The sequence below is a fragment of the Ambystoma mexicanum genome, chromosome 1q (genome assembly GCF_040938575.1).
Source record: "Ambystoma mexicanum isolate Mex_15411 chromosome 1q, UKY_AmexF1_1, whole genome shotgun sequence".
Classification (NCBI taxonomy): domain Eukaryota; kingdom Metazoa; phylum Chordata; class Amphibia; order Caudata; family Ambystomatidae; genus Ambystoma; species Ambystoma mexicanum.
This window is the reverse complement of record NC_090922.1, coordinates 994,894,119-994,913,834: the sequence shown is the minus strand read 5'-3', so window position 1 is coordinate 994,913,834 and position 19,716 is coordinate 994,894,119. Positions and strand designations below refer to the sequence as shown.

The following is a 19,716-nucleotide window of genomic DNA, read 5'->3' as shown; positions in this document are numbered from 1 at the left end:
CATGTGTGACTCGTGTGCATCACTGCTGGTTTTCATCCCTCTATCTCTGAAAGAAGGTAGGAGTGAGAGCAGAACAGCGCGGGAGTGGGTAGTGTGCTCTGCTGGGTGGGTCCTCGTCTCCTTGTCGTGTGGCGTGCTGCTCATGGGTCAGTGCACCTGCCTGCGGCCTGCAGAGCCGTGGCCATCCAGGCAGAACTCACACCGACACCAGCCTCGCACCTTTGTGATTTTGGGGGCTGTCACTCAGGGGTGCTGAGTACGTGGGGACTCTGGGGCCCGGTCCCAGGCCCCCATCAGGAGAATTCATTCAGGGCTGAGCCCCATCTGGGGCTGGGCTGGAGAGAAGATGCATTATGTGTCTCTCTGTCCGGCCCGGTCGAGTGTCACACTCAGCTGAACAAACGTTGTTGGAATGGTGGGGTGCGGGGGAGCTACTTTGCAAGATGACTTTGCAATGCGAGCGCAAGGGTGGCATAGGGCTGGCTTCTGTTGCAGTTAGCGACGAGCCTGGGACTGGAGGCAGGGTTTGCCCAGGCCCAGACTGCTACAATATTGCACACGTGTGAAATCGAGAGATAGTTAGCGCCCAGCCAGGCCAGCCTCAACCACCATTATTTATAAATTAACTCTCTGGAGCTAATGAGCCCTCCTCCAGGGTTGGATTGGCCCTACCGTGGCCGAACAAAATTGACCTTGGATTCTGAATGGGCCAGTTTTATGAGCCACCCCTGGGGCCGATTTTTGCATGCAGCATTCATCAAAGAAAGTTTTCCTTTGATGAATGCTGCATGATAAGCAAAGCACTGGCGCAGAGTAGCAGAGTGGCAGACACAGGGCCTAATTCACAGAAGCGTTTTCAAATGGCAAAACACCATTGGCAAATGTTCTGTGAATTGGGCCCATTCCATTCGCTTGCACAGGCCCATGATCTGCCGGCGACGCGGCGCCGCCAGCCAGGATGCAGTCCTGGCCTCACGCACTCTCTCACAGAGTGTCAAAGTAGAACGAAAACAAATGGTGGGGGTGGGGCTGCCCGCCTGTGGCTGGCCCGGATGTGTGAGCTGAGCTGTGTGCTCGTACTTTTTTTTAACTAAATTGCTCTCCTCTGGCTCCTGCGACCGTCTGAGTGTCAGTAATAATGCATAGCCTACCCGGGCCTTGCTAAGTTCCTAATCATTGGCCGAACCTGAGTAAAGTGAAGGAGAAAAAAAGTGTACCGTCTCCTTCATTTCCACTTTCAGTCACAAGATGCAGGTCTAGGCAGGTAAGAAGCTTTACTACTTAATGTTTCCAACTTTCCGTGCATGTTTTACTGGCTGAACCCTGTGAGCCCCACAAATTAGCTTTGTAAATATGTTGAAATTGCACTTTAGGCCAGCTTCTATTTCTACAAGAATGAATTCTATTTTTATTATTTCCAAAAGCACTGAGCGAGGGGTGAGAAAATGTTCAAGAGACTGGGCTAGACTGCCAATACAAGCTGAATTGCCTCTAGCCTCTGTGCACACTTGCCCATCACGGCGCATGCTCTCCAATGTGGGCAATCTGACATTCCGCATCAGTGGGTTTACCTTTCGTGCATTGTGCACAGTTAAATGATTGAAATGGATGACCTTATGTGAGCTTGTTCCTAAGAGCCACAACAACCGTCACAATAGTGATATGAGGTAACTCGTCATCGGCCAAATGAATACCATTGTGCATGGTGTAGAATGCGCTGCACATGTGTGCTAGATATTCCAAAGGTACTTCTTGTTGCTTTCTTCTCCATTGGATAGACGCATATTCTCTGTGTTCACAGCGTGCAGCCTGCAGAACGCCAGGCGATTGATTTGATTAGGCTGTTTGTCCAAACACTTTTTATGCACAGTTCACTTCCCATTAGTATCCCAACTGCTCCCGCAGCTGAAACTACACGCTAAGCTCCCAATGACGACCATTGGGTATTGATCTGCAGCAGCAAACAGGCGGCTCTCTCGGCCAGATAGCTCAGTGGGTTAAAGTGCCTGCTGCAGAGAGGTCTGTCTTCTTCAGTCTGGTTTGAATACTGACAGGACAGACACCGCCTTTCTTCATTATTATCCTAAAGAGTTAGTTCCATAGGGTTGATGGAATTCATAAGCCCCTGATTTCGGGTTGACGTCTCCGCTTTGAAATGTGCAATATTTTACTGCTGCCCTGATAGTGCTGCATGTCGCTACTAGATTGAAGTCCGAGCACTCTCTGCTGTCCTGTGTTTTTGGCGTTCTTTCTTCTGTGGGTTTGGTTTCGCCATGTCCCTTGCCTGTATGTAGCAGCCATTGTGCATTGCTTCTGATGTGGGTGGGTGCTTTCCGTGCCTTCATGTCTCCTGTGTGCACGGTCCCTTCTGCCCTGAGTTTTGTCTCGGATGTGTGCATGCATATTCCCCTTGCTTCCAATCTATGCCTTGAACGCACGCCCTGGCTTCTGTTCATAAATGGCGATAGATTTATCTAGCCCATTTCCTGCATGCTTGCCATTCCCCTGGGCTGTAAATGACGGGTGTCGCTATATCACATCAGTGGCACTCCTTTTATCCACCTGCACAGATGAAAAGCTCAGTTTACCCTGTTGCAACTGAAACCTGTGGCTTTATGCCCAGATCTCTGCAGCAGACGCATTGCCCAGTGAGCTATCTTATTGGCCATACAACCTGCAGCTTGAACCCAGACCCAGGTAATCGGTCCATTAACCCACTGAGCTATCGCTGCAGCTGGAGCTGAGTGCCAGGAATGTAGTTGCCCGATATGGGAGCGGTGGTGTCCCCTGGTGGCTCGTGGTTGTTGTGCTGTTGGGCAGAGTCCCTGTGGCCTGCAGGCTACACATGGTTCTCTGGAGTGAGCACATGTTTGGCCGGCTGTCACCCAAGAGCTGGCCTAACTACAGCTCTCTGCCAGTGAGACCATGTTTGGACCGGTACAACTTGCTGGGATGTGGTCAATTAATGCTGCAGGCAGAAACTGCCTCTGGTCATCACCATCCTGGCCTTGGCTGTGAGCGAGTTGATATCACCCACACACCTCCTCCAGGCTACATGCGTCAGACCTAAGACTTGTGTCTGCACATGTGACACAGTACGTGTGTGAATTTTATGTCCATCGGATTGTGTTAGTGCGCTTCTGAAAGGGTGGGTCTGTGTGTGTGTGTACGAACACAGAGGCAAGGGTCTGGGGAAAAACAAGGCCCCATGTTAAGTACCTCGACATGATGCTCCCCTACTCTGATCCTACAGTGTGATAATAATGGCCAACCTGCATCAGTGCTGCTTGCGGCAGGTGGCAGAGGCTTGAGATGAAAACGGAGTTGGGATTTGTGATGTGCCCTCATGTACTTCGAGGAGGTGGCAGCTGGAGGTCTGTTTACTGCTCAATAGGAAAGGGCAGCTGAGCTCCTGGCTAAGGAGGGGGTTGAGGTGACTGAGAGCATGTGTTTGGAGGTTGGCTGGTGGTCCCGCACCTGAAGCCTCCTCCTGCTAAAGTTTATGCTCCACTGGGAAGGCTTCTTCGAGGCATTTCATTGCTCGCTCTCTCTGCTGTGTCTGAAGGACAAAAATGCCACTGTGTTGTAAGATTGGACTGAAGTGGCCCTCGGCCACTGCAACATATCACTATTGTGACGGTTGTTGTTCCACTTAGAGGTGAGTGCAGTATTTGTTTGCTTAAAGAGTGGGTCCCTGAGGTTGTGCAAGATTTCAAGAGCTGTGAAAACTGTGATTACAGGTGTGTGATCCTTGGCCGCAATCGTGCGCTCAGCAAATTGCACATTAGTGAGTGATGAGGTTTATGGTAAAAACATATGTTCAAGCTTGATGTTGCTGCCACAAAAGCATCTATTGCTGCTGTGTAATCTATTTTTCCAAAAATGTCACTCTCATTTGAAAGTGTAGGCTGTATGTTAACATATCCTGGCAAAAGTGATGCTAAGTTAGACATGGGATTTCAACACTAGGCATGTCACAGGGGTGTTTGGACATATGACCTCCATACCTACAGTAGCAACAGATCGATTCTTGTATGAAATGTCACAATACAGTGATGTCGTAACCATATTTTTCTTACTGTACTGAGGGATAATGCTTTATGATGCCACTTCCTGTGATGTCACGTGGGGGTGTGGTCAAATGACATCACTTCCTGTGATGTCACACGGGGCGGGCTCACATGACCACTTCCTGTGATGTCACTCTTGGGGGTGTGGCATTGTGATGTCACTTCCGCTACCCCTGGCATTTTGGTGAAATGACATCCCTGGATACATTCCCCTCAGGTCTTTACAATCAGAAGATCAGGGCTTATGAAACGTACTGCGATTCTGCCGGGCCACCGGTAAGGGTAAAGCCTTTACAGTACAGGCTACACATTACTGGAATAAGCTACCTCGCTCCTTTCGGTTGGAGACGAACCTGCTCTCTTTCAGGAAATCTCTGAAAACACATCTGTTTAGATGAGAAGACCTGTTATTTGCACTCTAAACCGCTTGTCACAAGCTGTGCAAATGATTGTCCCTGTTTGATATTTTGTTCTGTGTCCCACGCACCCTGATGTCTGCAGGCTTTCGGCACAATATAAGTACATAAATAAATTAAATAAATAAATAGTTGACTTTGAATTGAAACAGTTAGAAAGCTCTATTTCCTATATTTCAGTGACAGCAATGAAGTAACTTTGAAGGATCTGCTAGTGAACCTTGCTCTACAAATTGACAGTGAAAAGATCTCAAAGTTTAACATTAATAGAATAGACATTTGGGATGGAGCACATTGCGGCTTTCTTCGCAAAACCTATAAACCTACCAACAGCATATCAGTTACGTTCACTGATTCTTCTGGCAACTATGAAGGAGCTGACGATTTTGGTGGTCCCACGCGAGAATTTCTTCGATTGCTAATGTACCATTTACAAAATAGGACACTTTTTGAAGGCCCTGAAAACAAGAAGACACTCCGTTGTGATGCTCAAGGTGTCTTACATTGACACTGTCATTTTGCTTTTTATGAACTAAGGTTGATTTATGAAATATGAAAATCAAATGTTTTATTCTGATCAGTTGTAAGTTCACCCTCTCTGTCCTTTGTGTAGTTTTAACCTAAATCCACCTACTTGAAGATTGGTGCTACATGGCCAGAAGCAGGATTCCCCATCACATCACCCAATCTCACGCAGGGAGGGGAGAGGACAGGGTGTGGACCTAGGTGTTACAGAGGAGCCATGCCTTGAGCTCCTTCTTGAACTGTAGAATCGAGGGGGCGAGTATGATGATGAAGATGATGGTCAGGAGGTTCCAGAGTCTTGGGCCATAGGCAGAGAATGTCTGTCTTTTGGTTCTTTCCTTCCTGCACAGGTGGAGTTCAAGTTTGCACATGCCCCTACTTCTGGTGGAAAAACACAAGATGTGATGGCTGGAAGGTTTGGAATTAACCTTAACCTCTGGCACTGCTCTGGGCAATCCTCCAGATCATTGTTCTTCTAGTGGATCATAGGCCTCCAGAGATGCTTAGTTTCTCAGTGAGTTGTCATGGGGACTTCAAAGTATGGGACTTGTCTCGGGAGGCTAGCCTAGGGGCAACATGCTCACCTTGGAAGCAAGAAGCCACAGAGCAACACAGGTTCAGTCCGCGCTTATAAACCTCTGGGCATTAAGCGCATTATAAATAACCTATCATATCATATCAAGGTGACAGGCTTGTAGATGATTTAGCAGCCTTTGAAGATGATACATGTTTGCAGCGGGATCCAGTGCCGTTCAAGGAGGGTCGGGTCCAATTTGCAAAGTCCTGTGAGTTGTCCTTGGGTCAGACTTGTTTCTGCATCCCCACATGCCACATTTACCTTTAAAATCAGTGAGCGTGGGGGGCGCTGTTGAGCAGCCAGCAAAATGGCTGCTTAGCTCTAACGCTCTGTGGCCCGTTGGCTGCAAATCCGCCTCAATCAGCGGTTCTACGAACATACTGGAGCCGAGACCCTGAGCATTCTGCTGCCCACCGCCTCTACATCATCCTGCCCTGTTTTGGGGTGAAATCGGAGCTTTGAGGCTGCTTCGCCGCCGGCTGAGTCCTCCTGGGCCGCGTGACTCCTCTGTAGCCAATCCCCCCCTGCACCCTCGGAAGGATGACTTTACGGCGGCGGTCGGCTGCCTGGCTTCTGCATCTGCCGGCATGTTGCGCGGCCGCCTGAGGCACTGGAATTCCCTCCTCTCCGCCCTCCCACCCTGGACTTCACCGTTGTGCGCTGCTGAGTGGCGCTGCTCTCTGCGCCCCACTCTCCCCGTGGGGGTGCGCCTGGGCTCGCGGCCTGTCGGCGCGGCTTCTCTCGCCGGCCCGCACCTGCTCGTGGGCGGTGGTGTCGGCGCCGGCCCCCTGACGGGTGGACTCACTCCGGAATATAGCGGGGGCTGCTGGAGCGGCCCCCCGCACTGACAACACCCTGTCATTCCTGCCTTGCGGCTCCGCCGCTGACTTTGCTGGTCCCGTGGGACGGCCGGGAGTGGCGGCCGTGCCGGAGCCTCCTTGTGATCGGGCTCCTGCTATTGATTGGGGCCCCGCTCCCGCCCGCATCTTCAGCTACAGGTTGGAGGCCTGCTCCCACCCGGATCGTCATCCACACTTCGTCCCGCAATATCCCAAGGTGAGGAGGTCGGGGGTGCGGGTCGCTGCGCACTGAGCCCATCTGTGACTGCCTCATCCTTGGGCGGCGCCTGTCCCACTCCACGAGGGAAAGTGGCCCCCACGCTCACCAGGCTCCCCCGCGACCATTCACCTTGCGCTGATGCCACCCTGGGCGTTCCACCATTCTCCTCTTCCCAGTCTGCGCACCTACTCGCTCCGCCCTGGGTGCACCAGGCGCCCCTGACTGTGCTGCCCTCCAATACTGGCTTCCTCTGCCTAGGCCCTCCTGGCTCAGAGGCGGGCGCCACATTATACTGTCCCCCCGCCCTAGAACATGCCTGTTGGGAGTGCTCCTTGCTCCTGCCTCCTAGGCAGTTGCCGACCCATCGCTGATTGTGGGCCTAGTCCCTCTATAAACCCCCTGGGCCCCATTGCTGTCTTTCTACAATACATTCTCTGCTGCTCTCAGAGTGCCCCCAAAGATGTCCGGCAAAGCACGTGGGGCCAACAAGGCTGGAGCAATGGACAAGTTTGCCAAATCGCTTGCTAAGCAAGACCAGGCTGGGGCTGCCCTCCTTCAAGACGACCCGGATGCATCCTCATGTTCTCCTCAGCCGGACCTTACGACACTCATGGAGTCTATGGCCAAAAACTTTGCGTCATTTCATGAAAAATTAGATGACATAAATGCCAATGTTGCCTCACTACGCACCAAATTGGATCAGCATGGCACTAGCCTGGTGGAGGCCGAGACCAGAATTGGGGCCACTGAGGATGAGGTACACATGCTCCAGAATACGGTCTCTGACTTGGTGCGAGATATCAAGCAGGTCAAGGCGAAGTGCGATGACTTAGAGTCCAGATCCCCCAGGAATAATATCCACATTGTGGGGGTTCCTGAGGCAGCCCTCAAAGGCAAAATGGAACTTGCAGTCGACACCCTTCTGAGAGACCTCCTGGGTGATCCTCAACTTTCCCCTTTCTTTACTATTGAGCGCGCCCATCGTTCACTGGCCCCACGCCCCAAGCCGGGTGACTTCCCCAGACCAATTATTGCCAAGGTTCTCAGCTTCAGAGATAGAGACCACATTCTACGGCTGGCCCGTGAAAAAGGGGAACTAAGACTTGAGTCCCAGATTATCTGCATCTTTCCTGACTTCTCGGTCAACTTTCAAATGGAGCGCAGACAATTCAATGGTGTGAAAAAAATGCTTAGAGAGAGGAAGGTGGAATATGCCATGTTGTTCCCTGCAAGGCTGAAGCTCACCCACCGTAATAAACTGTACTTCTTCACAGTCCCAGAGGAGGCGGTGACATTTATTGAGTCCCATATTCCTGTCCCAGGCCCTGAGGGTGACCCTGTGGATGAGGGTTGAGCCGGCCTGCCATGCACCCGTTACTCGAATCATCGTGGTACTATTACCTCATCTGTCATTTGCATTCTCCTTGTAATCTCATGTATTCTTTCCCTTGTGTATTCACTCATTGTCGTAACTCATTGTGAAGTTTCATGAAGCGCAATATGGGTCACAGCTGTATGGTTTACGGTATATTGCACCTATACTGGGATCCTCTATTCCTATACCCCCTGCTTACCGTACCCTACTATGTTGTCTCCTCTAAAACTTAACTTAGTCACCGCTGTACCTTATTTGGTGTATGCCACCGTTCAATTATTTTAATCGGGCTCACGGCAGCAGCTACCCCCGCTGCAGTTGCAACGCTGAGTTTGGCTTGTTTTGTTCATTGGTTGCTCCCCTGTTTGGTGTGGGGGCTGGTCCAGCCCCGCTGGGTTTGGCACAAAAGCCATGAGACTTTGGGTGGGTTTTTGGGCACTGCTGTGCTGGGGGAGGCAGTGAGGGTGGTGGGAGGTGTTGTTGGGGAATGTTTTAACAAAAATGGTGAGACAGTGGTAGCTTTTGGTATGATACATCTGGTCTCTGCACTAGTGGCCGGCACTTGTGCAACGAACTATGACACACATTACTCGGATCCCCCCTAAATTGCTACTGAATGGCCATTAGGCTAATGTCTTGGAATATCAGAGGGCTCAGCAACTTCACGAAGGCACGCATGGTCACGGCTTACGTCCAGAGACACGGGGTCAAAATACTTCTCTTACAAGAAACTCACACCCTCGCACATTTATCGTCCTCTCTTGCCCCGGCATGGGGCCCCAACAAATACTACACTGTGTTCTCCTCACAATCCAGAGGGGTCCTCACCTTGATTCACAAGTCCTTGGAGTTCTCCCTTCGCACCAGCCATATAGATGTCCAGGGTAGATATGTGATCCTCCACTGTTTCCTTGCTAATACAGAATGCCTCCTGGTCAACACATATGCCCCATGCATTGATGCACCTGATTTTTTCGACCACATGCTTGACATCCTCCTAGGCTATGTTGGGGTTCCCATCATCTGGGGGGGGGACATGAATCTCATCCTGGACTCTGACTTGGACAGATCCGGTGTTGCACCTAGAACACTATCCAGAGCCGCTCGCCGCCTCCATGCACACATGCTCACTGCCGGTCTGGTAGATGCCTGGAGAGTACTCCACCCAATGACGAAATAGTTTACATTTTATTCCTCCGTCCACGACAGTCATTCCAGAATTGATCTTTCTTTCTCTTCGCGGGGCTCATGGGCAAAACACTTACCACACAGATTCTGCCGCGCACATTATCCGATCACTCCCCGATCACGTTGGACATTGCCTTGCATCCGGCCCTCCCCCAGCACTCTAACTGGCGGTTTAAGTCAGACGCACTGCACGATACTGTCTTCAAGGCTGACATCCTTGCAGATATCACCTCGTTTTTTGATAATAACAAACGCCACGACACAACGGATGGGGTGAAATGGGAGGCCTTTAAGGTTTCATCAGGGGCATGTGTATCTCCAGGGAGGCTGGGGCCCTGAAAGACATTAGAGACTCTCTGCGTCGTTGTGAGTCCAGACTTGGGGAGCTAGAGCGCGAGTATGCGACCACCCCCTCTCCGCCCAAACTGGCACAGATTAGAACTGAACTGGACACGTTGGAGTCCTTCGCCCACAGCGAGATAAGATACCTTGCCCGGCCCATTGCGGCCCGAAAGTATGGTGAAGGAGAGAGGCCATGCTGTACCCTCACCCGCCTCGCCCGGGCCGAGGGAGGTAGAGCTCGGATTGATAGTATCATTGACAATGACGGAGTGCGACATTGGTCTGACCGGCCCATTCTCGAGACCTTCGCAAGATTTCTATGCTACCCTTCATGCCCAGCAACCAGAGCACAGCCCGCAGGATCTTGACAACCTCCTAGACCACATCTCAATGTCCCTTATATCTCTAGCCACCAAAGAACAATTAGACGCTCCCTTCAATCTTGACGAGATCACTGCTGTCATTTCGGCCCTCCCTAAGGGTAAAGCCCCCGGTCCAGGCGGCTTGACCGTCGAGTTTTATCAGGAACATGTTGCCCTCCTTGCTCCATGCCTTCATGAGGTTTGGGAGGAGTCAATGCGTCTTACTACCCTCCCCTGGTCCCTGCGTGAGGGGTGTCATTACCGTGCTCCCCAAACCGGGTAAGCCTCTCAATGAGTGTGGCTCTTATAGACCTCTACCCCTCATCAACACCGATACCAAAATCTTCGCCAAAATCATAGCAAATAGATTCCTCCCCATCATGAAATATCTGATTCACCCAGACCAGAGCGATTTTGTCCCTGCCCGTTCCACTGCCTTAAACATTCAGCGACTATTTAACGTCATCTCTAGAATTGACCCCCAAGCCAACGCTGTGGCCGTGACGCTGGATGCCCAAAAAGCGTTCGACATGGTCTCGTGGCAATATCTGTGGGCGGTGCTGGAGAGGATAGGGATATGCCCATACATGATGTCCTGCATTAAACTGCTATACACCAACCCCGTGGCCAGAGTCCTGGTTAACTCTCACCTGTCGGCTCCCTTCTCCCTCCACAGTGGGACACGACAGGGGTGCCCGTTTTCTCTCTTGTTATTCGCGATGGCCATCGAGCCCATGGCTGATAGTGTACGAAACAACCACGTGCGCAAAGGGATTCTGCGGGATACTCCCGAAATTATATCACTGTACGCCGATGATGTGCTTCTATATATTAGAGACCCCTCAGTCCACCTCGACCCGATCATGCGTGAAATTATCAAAATTGGCACATTCTCGGGCTTCACCATAAATTACTCTAAATCAGAAATCTTTCCCCTTACTCCTGCAACCTCCCAACCTGCATGCGAATTCCCTCTCAAATGGGCACCTGAGGGCATCAAATACTTAGGGGTCCAGGTGTCCCTCTCAAAATCCTCCTTATTGTCTGATAACTATGGGGTTGCCGCGCAAAATGCTAATACCAGGATGGAAAGATGGCAAAACCTCCCCCTTTCACTATCAGGGAGACTGTCCCTCATAAAAATGATAATCGTTCCAAAACTTCTGTACATATTTGCTAACGTTCCACTTTGGCATGGGAAATAGTACTTTGCGGACTTGCACGCGGGGTGCGCCCGTTTTCTTTGGCATTCGGGGGCCGTGCACAGAAAGTGGCAGCATATGACCCTACCTTATGAGAGGGGTGGCTTCAGTGCACCTGATCTCACCCAGTATTGGATAGCCGCTCAGGCCCAGCATGCTACATACTGGTACCATCACCAGGAACCCCCCCCGCATGTTAAGCTTGGAATCCTGGAGACCGAGGAGGTGCATGTCATGTCCTTGATCCTTTTTCACTCGTATCGATCGCAGGCCCCTGCTGACCCAGTGGCCTCCACTATAAGGGCGTGGCGGCAGATCCTGGTTCCGGCTCCCCCCCCCGTATTACAAATGGCTTCCCCTCTGGTCTTTCCCTGGCCTCACCCCCACACAGGATAAGCTCCTCATGCATCACTGGTCGGACCTGGGATACAGATCATTCTCCGACCTGTCCCCCGATGGGAAATTCATCACCCCAGATACGTGGAAGCCAGGGCACTCGAGGTCCTCACTGGAGCTGCTGCAATACTTCCGACTAAGGGCGGCAGTCCAAGACATGTGGCCTTCGTATCCGGACGAACCCCCTGTGTCCCCCGAGGTCTGTTACATTGCCAATTCCACTGGTGGTAGGGGCATTGTATCCTCCTTGTATAAAATGTTAATGGCGCGTGCTGTTGAACCCCCCCCCACACGGTTCGGGATGCCTGGAGCCGGGATCTGGGATTAGACATCACGGATGATATGTGGACCAAAATGTGCATGCATACTCGCAAGGTTTCTCTCAATTCCAGAGTTAGATGTGTTCAATACAAGCTACTCAATCGCCTGTACTACACTCCCTACTCGATTGGGAAATTTGCCCGGGATCAATCCCACCCCTGTCAAAGATGTAGATCTAACGAAGCGGACCACGCACACATGTTCTGGTCTTGTGGGGCATTGGCCCCGTTCTGGAATGCGGTGCTTGAGACCCTCTCCGAAATAGTAGGGTTCTGTGTAGATCCTGAACCTCTGTCTCTTCTGTTTGGGCTCTGGGAGGGGGCTGAGGCGAAACGGGAAGCTAAGTTTCTGAATGTGGCGGCGATTGTGGCCAAGAAATGCATTCTGGAATGCTGGAAGCGCAGATCCCCCCCTTCCCTAGAAATGTGGCTGAAGGCCCTCACCTGGACACAATCCTGTGAAGAAGACTACATTAACATGTTGCCTAGTAATGCTCGCCCTAAAAACATATGGACAGAGTTTTGTAGTTATCTGAACCGCAAGGTGGACCTGGAGCTTCTGTCATCCCCTCCTTCTACTGATCAAGGGGCGGATCACACTATATGATAAATGCCTCTATTGTACTCAACCTCTGTTAGGATTGCATGTGATCTTCTGTAGAACTTGTGCTTTATCATTCACGCTTCAAATGAAATGTGTGTCGTTGTTGTAACTTGTACTGTACCAGCTGCTACTTCTTGCCAATAAAGAAAAGTTTTTTAAAAAAATCAGTGAGCGTAATCCCCTTAAAAAGAGCATCATGCCCCTCCCCCCCGAAAACCTGGACCCACTTCGGACCCCCTTAGATATGCCAGCCCCACAGATTGAGATCCACTGGTTTACTGTTTTAGGTGGGCGGGAGTCAATCTGAATGTAATAGCATCATGTAGCAGTGGTTTTGTTGCAGAGGCTAGCCTGGGAATGTTTTGTATGGCTGAAATATGTTAACAATGGATTACAATACACATAACTCATTTTGCAGAAGCTGATACTTTAAAAAAAAAATGTGTTAGATTTTAAAAGGAAGGCTAGCTTGAAAATTCTTTCTCCCACAAGATTAGAAGGTACACTTGGCAATATGTTCTCTCTGATAGTTGTTTTCAGTCAGTTTAAAAAGAATCGAACACACAATTAAGAATTAAAACTAGTCATTATAAGGATAAGATTCATAGTGAATAAACATTTCTAATTTGTTTTCTTTTTAAAGGCCTTCGAAATGATGCATACTACCTTGCTGGTGAAGCAATGGCTATTTCTCTTGTACACGGAGGGCCTGCTACAAACTTTCTGTCTCCAATTTGGACAGATGTTTAGTTTCTGAATGAAAAAATGTGACCCTGTTTTGGCAGATGTTACGGTTCCCGAGACGCAAGAAATGTTACATGAGGTGATCATTGGTCTTAATGATTCTTCATAAACAAATAGAACTGTTGCAGAAATGTTTTCCTTTCATTTGTTATGCTTTAGTCTTACATCTATAATGAATATTTGAGCCTAATTGTGTGTGAAACAAACAAAATAGTTAACCTTGTACACTGTAAACATATGTATTGCTACCCCGTGGTCAATTGTGTAAAAATATACTCTTGGCTTGCAGATTAGACTGTATATTTTCTAAACTATTCCTTTGTCCACTGTGTACCCCTACATTGCATGTATTCATTGTTCTCCATATTTGCAGACCACTATTTCACAGCCACTATTCATTACGAGTTCAGTCTAAAGCAAGGCATCTGCGCTACATGCTCAATGTTCACTCCCTCCATTTGTTAGAAAATATTTAGGTTACAATATTAAAAGAATTAGTGCACTTTATTTCTACGCAGGTCATCTGGGAAGGACAGTCTACGTGATTACTGGAACATTTCTATGTCTGTTAATATTATGTTACTCTATTGGTTCTTTAGGCTTGCTTTAAAATGTTTCGGCTTGCTGAACAATTGTTGTAATGTGGTGGACCATCAAACCACTGATTCAGCAGCAACATTAATCATGGTTGTGGAACTAATTAAGTTCAGGACAATTTATACACTATTAGCATTAATTCTAATATTATTCTAAAGTAAAAATGTATCATTTCATTTCTGCAACTTAACCATATAGGACATTGTTTTTTTTAATTTTGTTCCATAGATTGAAAGCGCTTCTTCACTTGAAATGCTTCAAGGAATAATTCTGAAGCATAGCTCTATTTTAAGTGTAGCAGGATGCCTCTGTGCAGTAAAATGCCTCAATGACAAAAAGGAGCTGTCACAAGATGTCATCATCTGGTACCTTTTGGGGAGGACTATGCCTTCACGTGATGAGTAGTATGATGATTTTGTTGAATTATTTTTTACTTGCATATGCCAATAAAATGCAATATTATTATTATGTAACTCACTGGGCAGCCATAACATCATTATCCATCGTGGATCTATGATGTTTCCACACAGGCAGATTTCTTCGAAGCCCGGTTGCCTGGGTCAGATTTCGTTGTGATCAATTCTGTCAGATTGTCATTCGTAAGTCTCTCATTTTTATCTATATATCAGAATAAGTAAGCAGACTTGGAAAGGTCATCGGATACCATTTTAAAATTGACTCTTCTAAAGTTCAAACCTATCATTACTCTCATGTCAAGTCCTATCATATTCCCATCTTAGGTTATGAACCCTTACAACTTGTAGCAAAACCAGAAATTGCTTCTGAACTAGCAAAACACTATGCAAAGGGTCAGCATGACAGCTTATCATCTCTGTCCATGGTAGCTGCCTGGCTCCTTTGTGTAACCAGAGTACCTGCTTTGTTCCTTGTTAAGGCTTGTTAAGGCTGCCCGAAGGGGATGGGAAACTGGTTTGGGTTTCAAAATGGAAGCTCCTCACCATTTAAATATGAAGCGTATGAGTTTTATTCTTCCCTTATTGAATGGGGAGTTCTGCAAGATTCCAGTTTCCCTAACACTGTATAACTTCTACATTTAGCCCATTCATGAATTATATAGCTCATGGAAGGAGTGTGACACAATTATGAAGACAGTATGCTTTAATAAGATTTGGATGACAACTTGAACTGCATGCAAGGATTCCTTGACATTGCTGAGGATTGGATGAATGATAGTTGACTAATATGGAATAAATCCAAGATGGAATTCCTTCCAATCACATCTCAACACCTAAAGTAAACGACAAAAGCCCTGTGACCTCACATTGTCATCTCCAAGTTGATAAATTCCCAGGACAAGTTAAAACACTTCTCTCTAGAGCCATTATGGTCAGAGTTTCAAAATAGGTGCTCTAATACCTGTTGATTAGGAAGCCTGGGAAAGCTTTCTCAGATATGATTTGTGGGCTGCCGTGAATCTACTAGTCAGATTTGGGTAGATTTACTGGTTCTCACAGAATTTATTCTTCATGCCCAAATCTGGCTAAATCTCTTTCAAGAACCATATATCTTCTGGGAATTTTGGGATAAATTTAATCTGATTCTTAGAACAAAAACCATCACAATAACTTAAAAGGCATTAAGAAAGGTTGGGGGGAAAGGAGGGGTTAGGTGAGGCTGTAAGGGAGAGTTGGAAGAGGAAATCGAATACTGTACATCTGTGAATGTTATCCAAGTAGGACAGCACATTAATCTGCTTTATGATATGTATGTAGATTAATGGACCTACTGCCGATATCTATGTGTAACCGATTGGTCCTAGATTTGAAGCTCGGTACGAAGAACTCATCCTTTCACCCATCTGAAGTTGATCCAATTAGTAAAGTTGAAGTGTGTAATTGTAGATTACATTTAAGACCAGCCGAGTCATTCACATCATGAATGCCTGAGTCGGCTCTTCATCATTCAGAGTTAGAAACCCTGAATATCATAAAGTTTTATAATATTAAAACATAGGGAATTCCTAACAGACAGTCAGTCACATCTAAAAAAGACAATAGGTATGTTGAAGAATCAGTCATGCATTACATGTCCATGAATTTTCATCCTGTTGAGTTTGCTTCCATGTTTATTTATTTAATCACTGTGAAGGTCTGTGGCTACAGATAAGTGACCTATGGAAGTGTAGTGGCACTGAGGCAGAGTCAGTCACTTGTCAAGCATTCCCGATGTAGGCTGTAAAGTACCTTAACGTAATACCATTTAGTTGGGTAGAATTGTAACGTTGGGAGTTCTGTACCAGTGGAAAAAACACACAACTTATATCTACATTAAGTGGCCTGCACTCAAAGGTTTTATTAGCATAAGTCATGAGATGTAAATAGTGCATCTGCTCACTTGTGCACAAACAACAGATGTGCCCTATTTACAAAGTTTGCAAATAAGGTGACCTGAGCTTTTCTGACAGTAATTCATTTGTTTACTTGCATTATTTTTTGAAGTTTGCAATCTTTTCTTTTAGGTTTACAATTATTTGTCAGCTGCTAAGAGTTAATTTTTGTTTATATAGTAAAGAAACAGCCATGCCAAGCCTTTAGTCATATATTTGCTTTCAGTGTGTGCTGCAGGAAAAGGTCAGTTCTTCAACGCAATGTTTACTGCAACATTTCATCAGCATTAAATTGTCATGAGCTTCACCAGAATCCTTCTTCCAAATCTATTAAAAGTTTGGCCGAACATAATTGCCCAAATAGAATTATTATTTGGGTTTCTGATAAACAATCTGACATGCTTATTGAAAAGTCATCACAGATTATCATTTTACAATGCTGTAATTTTCTAAAAATATTATTCAACTTTTTTATGTTACAGATAAAAGGAAGGATTAAAAACGCTAGGAGTACTGGATGCGATGGAAGTACATAAGCAACTTTTTGAAGGGGCTTTTATTTGGATAGAAAAAGAAATCACCACTGATACATTCTATGCAATGTTTGACATTACATTTAGTGTTCCTGGAAGTAACGACAGAGTGCAGGAAGAAAAAACCATTGGATACTAGAGAGACTAGCTCCAAGATTGTGAAGGCAAGTAAACCTTTAATATGTATATTTTCTCAACTGTCATATTCTGTCCTCAAACATATATGCAAAAATTATATTTTCCTGTTGTAAAGTAAATGATGGCATGGCTCAATTTACCGTCAGTTAAAACTTGTCTACATTGCATTTGAAATTGAGAAGACCTTTATGTTTGCCAGGAAACCATTCAAAAATAAAGGACAGATGGTTGAGGAAAGGAATGCAGAAGAGAATCAGCTGAGGAGCTCTTAGTTAGCCCCTTTGCAAAAGTATAGACCGAGCTGCCTTCTGTTGGTTCAATGTTGTTTTGCTGCCAAATTTTCTTTCGATGTCCATTTTTAAAAAGAATGTTCATTGAACAAACTCATTGAATTATGTTTATTTTGGGGGTTTCCCCCAAGGTCCCCCTTTTCCTTTAACTTTATCCCTGTCTGACCCCCTTCATACCCCTTTTATTCCCTTATCCACCCTCCCTGCGGGCAAATCAATGCCGTCTCCTCCCATCACTCAAATCTTCACCCTTATTGCACTTCTGGGGACAGTAAGAAGTGGAATTAATACATCTCAAGTGGATTTTCAGTACGCCTGGCAACCCTTCCGACAAATAGCAAAAGCAGATGGTGCGAAAGAAATGCAATGCTAGCAATAGTGTTGCAGACATAGTCTGTCCATTTGTCTCAATCCACAAAATAATATTGGTGCATTATAAAAGATTTTAAGTGCTCTATGATAAGAAAAGTTTATAGGGAAGTACATCATCGGTAACAAACTAAGATTGTAGCAACTTATTATTGTATGTGAGTTTACACTCACAGCTAGCTGTAATTGTTCCCTCGGATAGCACAGTATTAATCTAGTTTTGAATCTTTATTGATGTTTGTTTTCATTGTTGGTTAGTGTGTGTGAGTGACAAAGAAAATGTGCGAAGTTTATAAATATATATCTCTTGTTTTTACTTTAGAGTTGGCATGTCAAGCTAAATTGGAAGACAACCTGTGTTTTGTGACTGGAGAAAACACTGCACCACCACTTGGTTTTTATCCTCAACCCGCAATTGAGTTTATAAATAAAAGTGATGGAGCAGTAGAACCATCAAAGTTCCCAGAGGCAAACACATGTGGAAATATATTGCATCTACCTCTTTCAGTGACCTATGAAGAATTTAAAACCAACATGGACTTCGGAATACTAAATTCCCCTGGTTTTGGACGTGCTTAGTAATCATACATTAATAAGGCATTAAATAATTATGCTTTGCTATTTTATTTAAGGCTCGTAGTGTCATTTCCTGTAATAGTAAATATACATTTTAATTGAATTGCCAATTCAAAGAGTTTATGAAAAAGTATTTCATCCTCTGTACCAAAATGCACATCTAGCAGGGGACATAGTATACAGAATCACCAACAAGACAACACAGAATTTCATAATACGGCAGGGGTGCATCCGTTTTCCGCCCCATTCTACCACTAAGACAAAGCTCTCTGTTACACGCAAAGAAAATAGTATAGATCTTGTTCTTGATTGTGTTGCTTTGTGCAAGATGTTAATCCACCAAGCTTCCTGTTTCAAATTTCATAATCTCTCGCCCTGTTGGGATACTGATATAGCATAATACAATGGAGCCACAGATCGTTATTAAAAAAGTTCTCTTTACTGTTACTGACCATGTAGAGCTCATTAAGTAAAAAGGGTGCCAGGTTGTAGGTTTTCCTTAGTTGAATGGTCACACATAATATTCAAATTCTTCATGTGTTGGATTTTATTGAAAAGTAGGGTTGTGCAGAGTGGTGAGTTGTGATGGGAGTACGTTGCTAAAGTGTGGGTCTTTGGTTGTGGTGTTTATTGGTATATGGGCTTGAATATGGTGATGCGTAGAAAAGCGTTGGGACTTGATAGTGGTGGAGCATTATGGGAAGTGGTGTGCTGGGGGAATAGTACAGCTTTGTGGGAAATGAAGGGGTTAGATGTGACACATGGTTAAATGAAGTAAGTGTGGTGTTGGGGCAAAGTGTGTTGAAATCTATCCTAGTCCCTCTTCCCTCACCAACCTACCCAACCCACTTTCTTACAGAACCATGTGAGTGCCCGAAGACCATGCCAATTGTAACGGTGCGTGGTATAAGTCAAATTAACATAACATGTCAATCTTGTGTGAAGCCAAAAGGTTGTATATTCTTTGAAGTTCTAGGTGTTTTCCTAACATCCTCCCCTGAAGAATTTCAAAGGTGGGAGGGAATTTGCTCCAGGTTGAAATGCAGGTCAACTTCAGGTCAGCAAAGTGTCAACTGAATTAAATACACTGCTATCCAAACCAAAAGATCTAGTTCTTCTTTATTTTGTTCTTTTATAATTGTATCATGTTTACATTGAACATTATTTTACATTGCAGGATTCAATCCACTTATCAATGAGTTGTGCTGTATTATAAAGCAAAAAACAAGTTAATTGAGAACATCACAATTGAATATTGGCGCATTGGTTGACATTCATATTTCCACAGTGCAGAATGGGTTTATTTCCTTGCTGATTCAAATTGGGACACTTGAGCTATGTGAATTTTGTTTGGGCAGTTCCATTTTAGCAGGCACAGCTCTCCATGAAAGCATTATCAACTTAAAGGTTTTTTTGAAACTTAGTATTTGGGTGAAATATGCGCAGAGGACCAAGATGTTGAGTTTTATCTCTTAAGTGCGCAGGTGATTACTCGCTTCCTGCAGGTGCACCCTTGTAATGGTGGCAAGTAAGGGGCAGATATCATAACTCAAATGTTGCATTTTTTACCAGTGCCTCTCTCACTTAAACTTGAAGCATTCTGCATTGGTCTTTTGTTCTCCCTACAATTTAACCATCTGCCTCGCACTTACAGGGAGCAGCATAGTTCGCAGTTTTTGGCATCAG

At 46.2% G+C, this 19,716-nt stretch overlaps 1 long non-coding RNA gene across 3 annotated transcripts; it reads left to right on the top strand.

The window, feature by feature from the left end:
- The first annotated feature begins 1,106 nt into the window (after positions 1-1,106).
- LOC138539962 (uncharacterized) lies at positions 1,107-19,135 on the top strand. Of its 3 annotated transcripts, XR_011288037.1 has the most exons (6): positions 1,107-1,264; positions 13,080-13,259; positions 14,006-14,181; positions 14,308-14,376; positions 16,607-16,821; positions 17,777-19,135. It is a non-coding gene; the product is annotated as an uncharacterized lncRNA (long non-coding RNA). The 3 variants fall into 3 exon arrangements; XR_011288031.1 differs by lacking the exon at positions 14,308-14,376; XR_011288025.1 differs by lacking the exons at positions 14,006-14,181; positions 14,308-14,376.
- Positions 19,136-19,716: the final 581 nt, after the last annotated feature.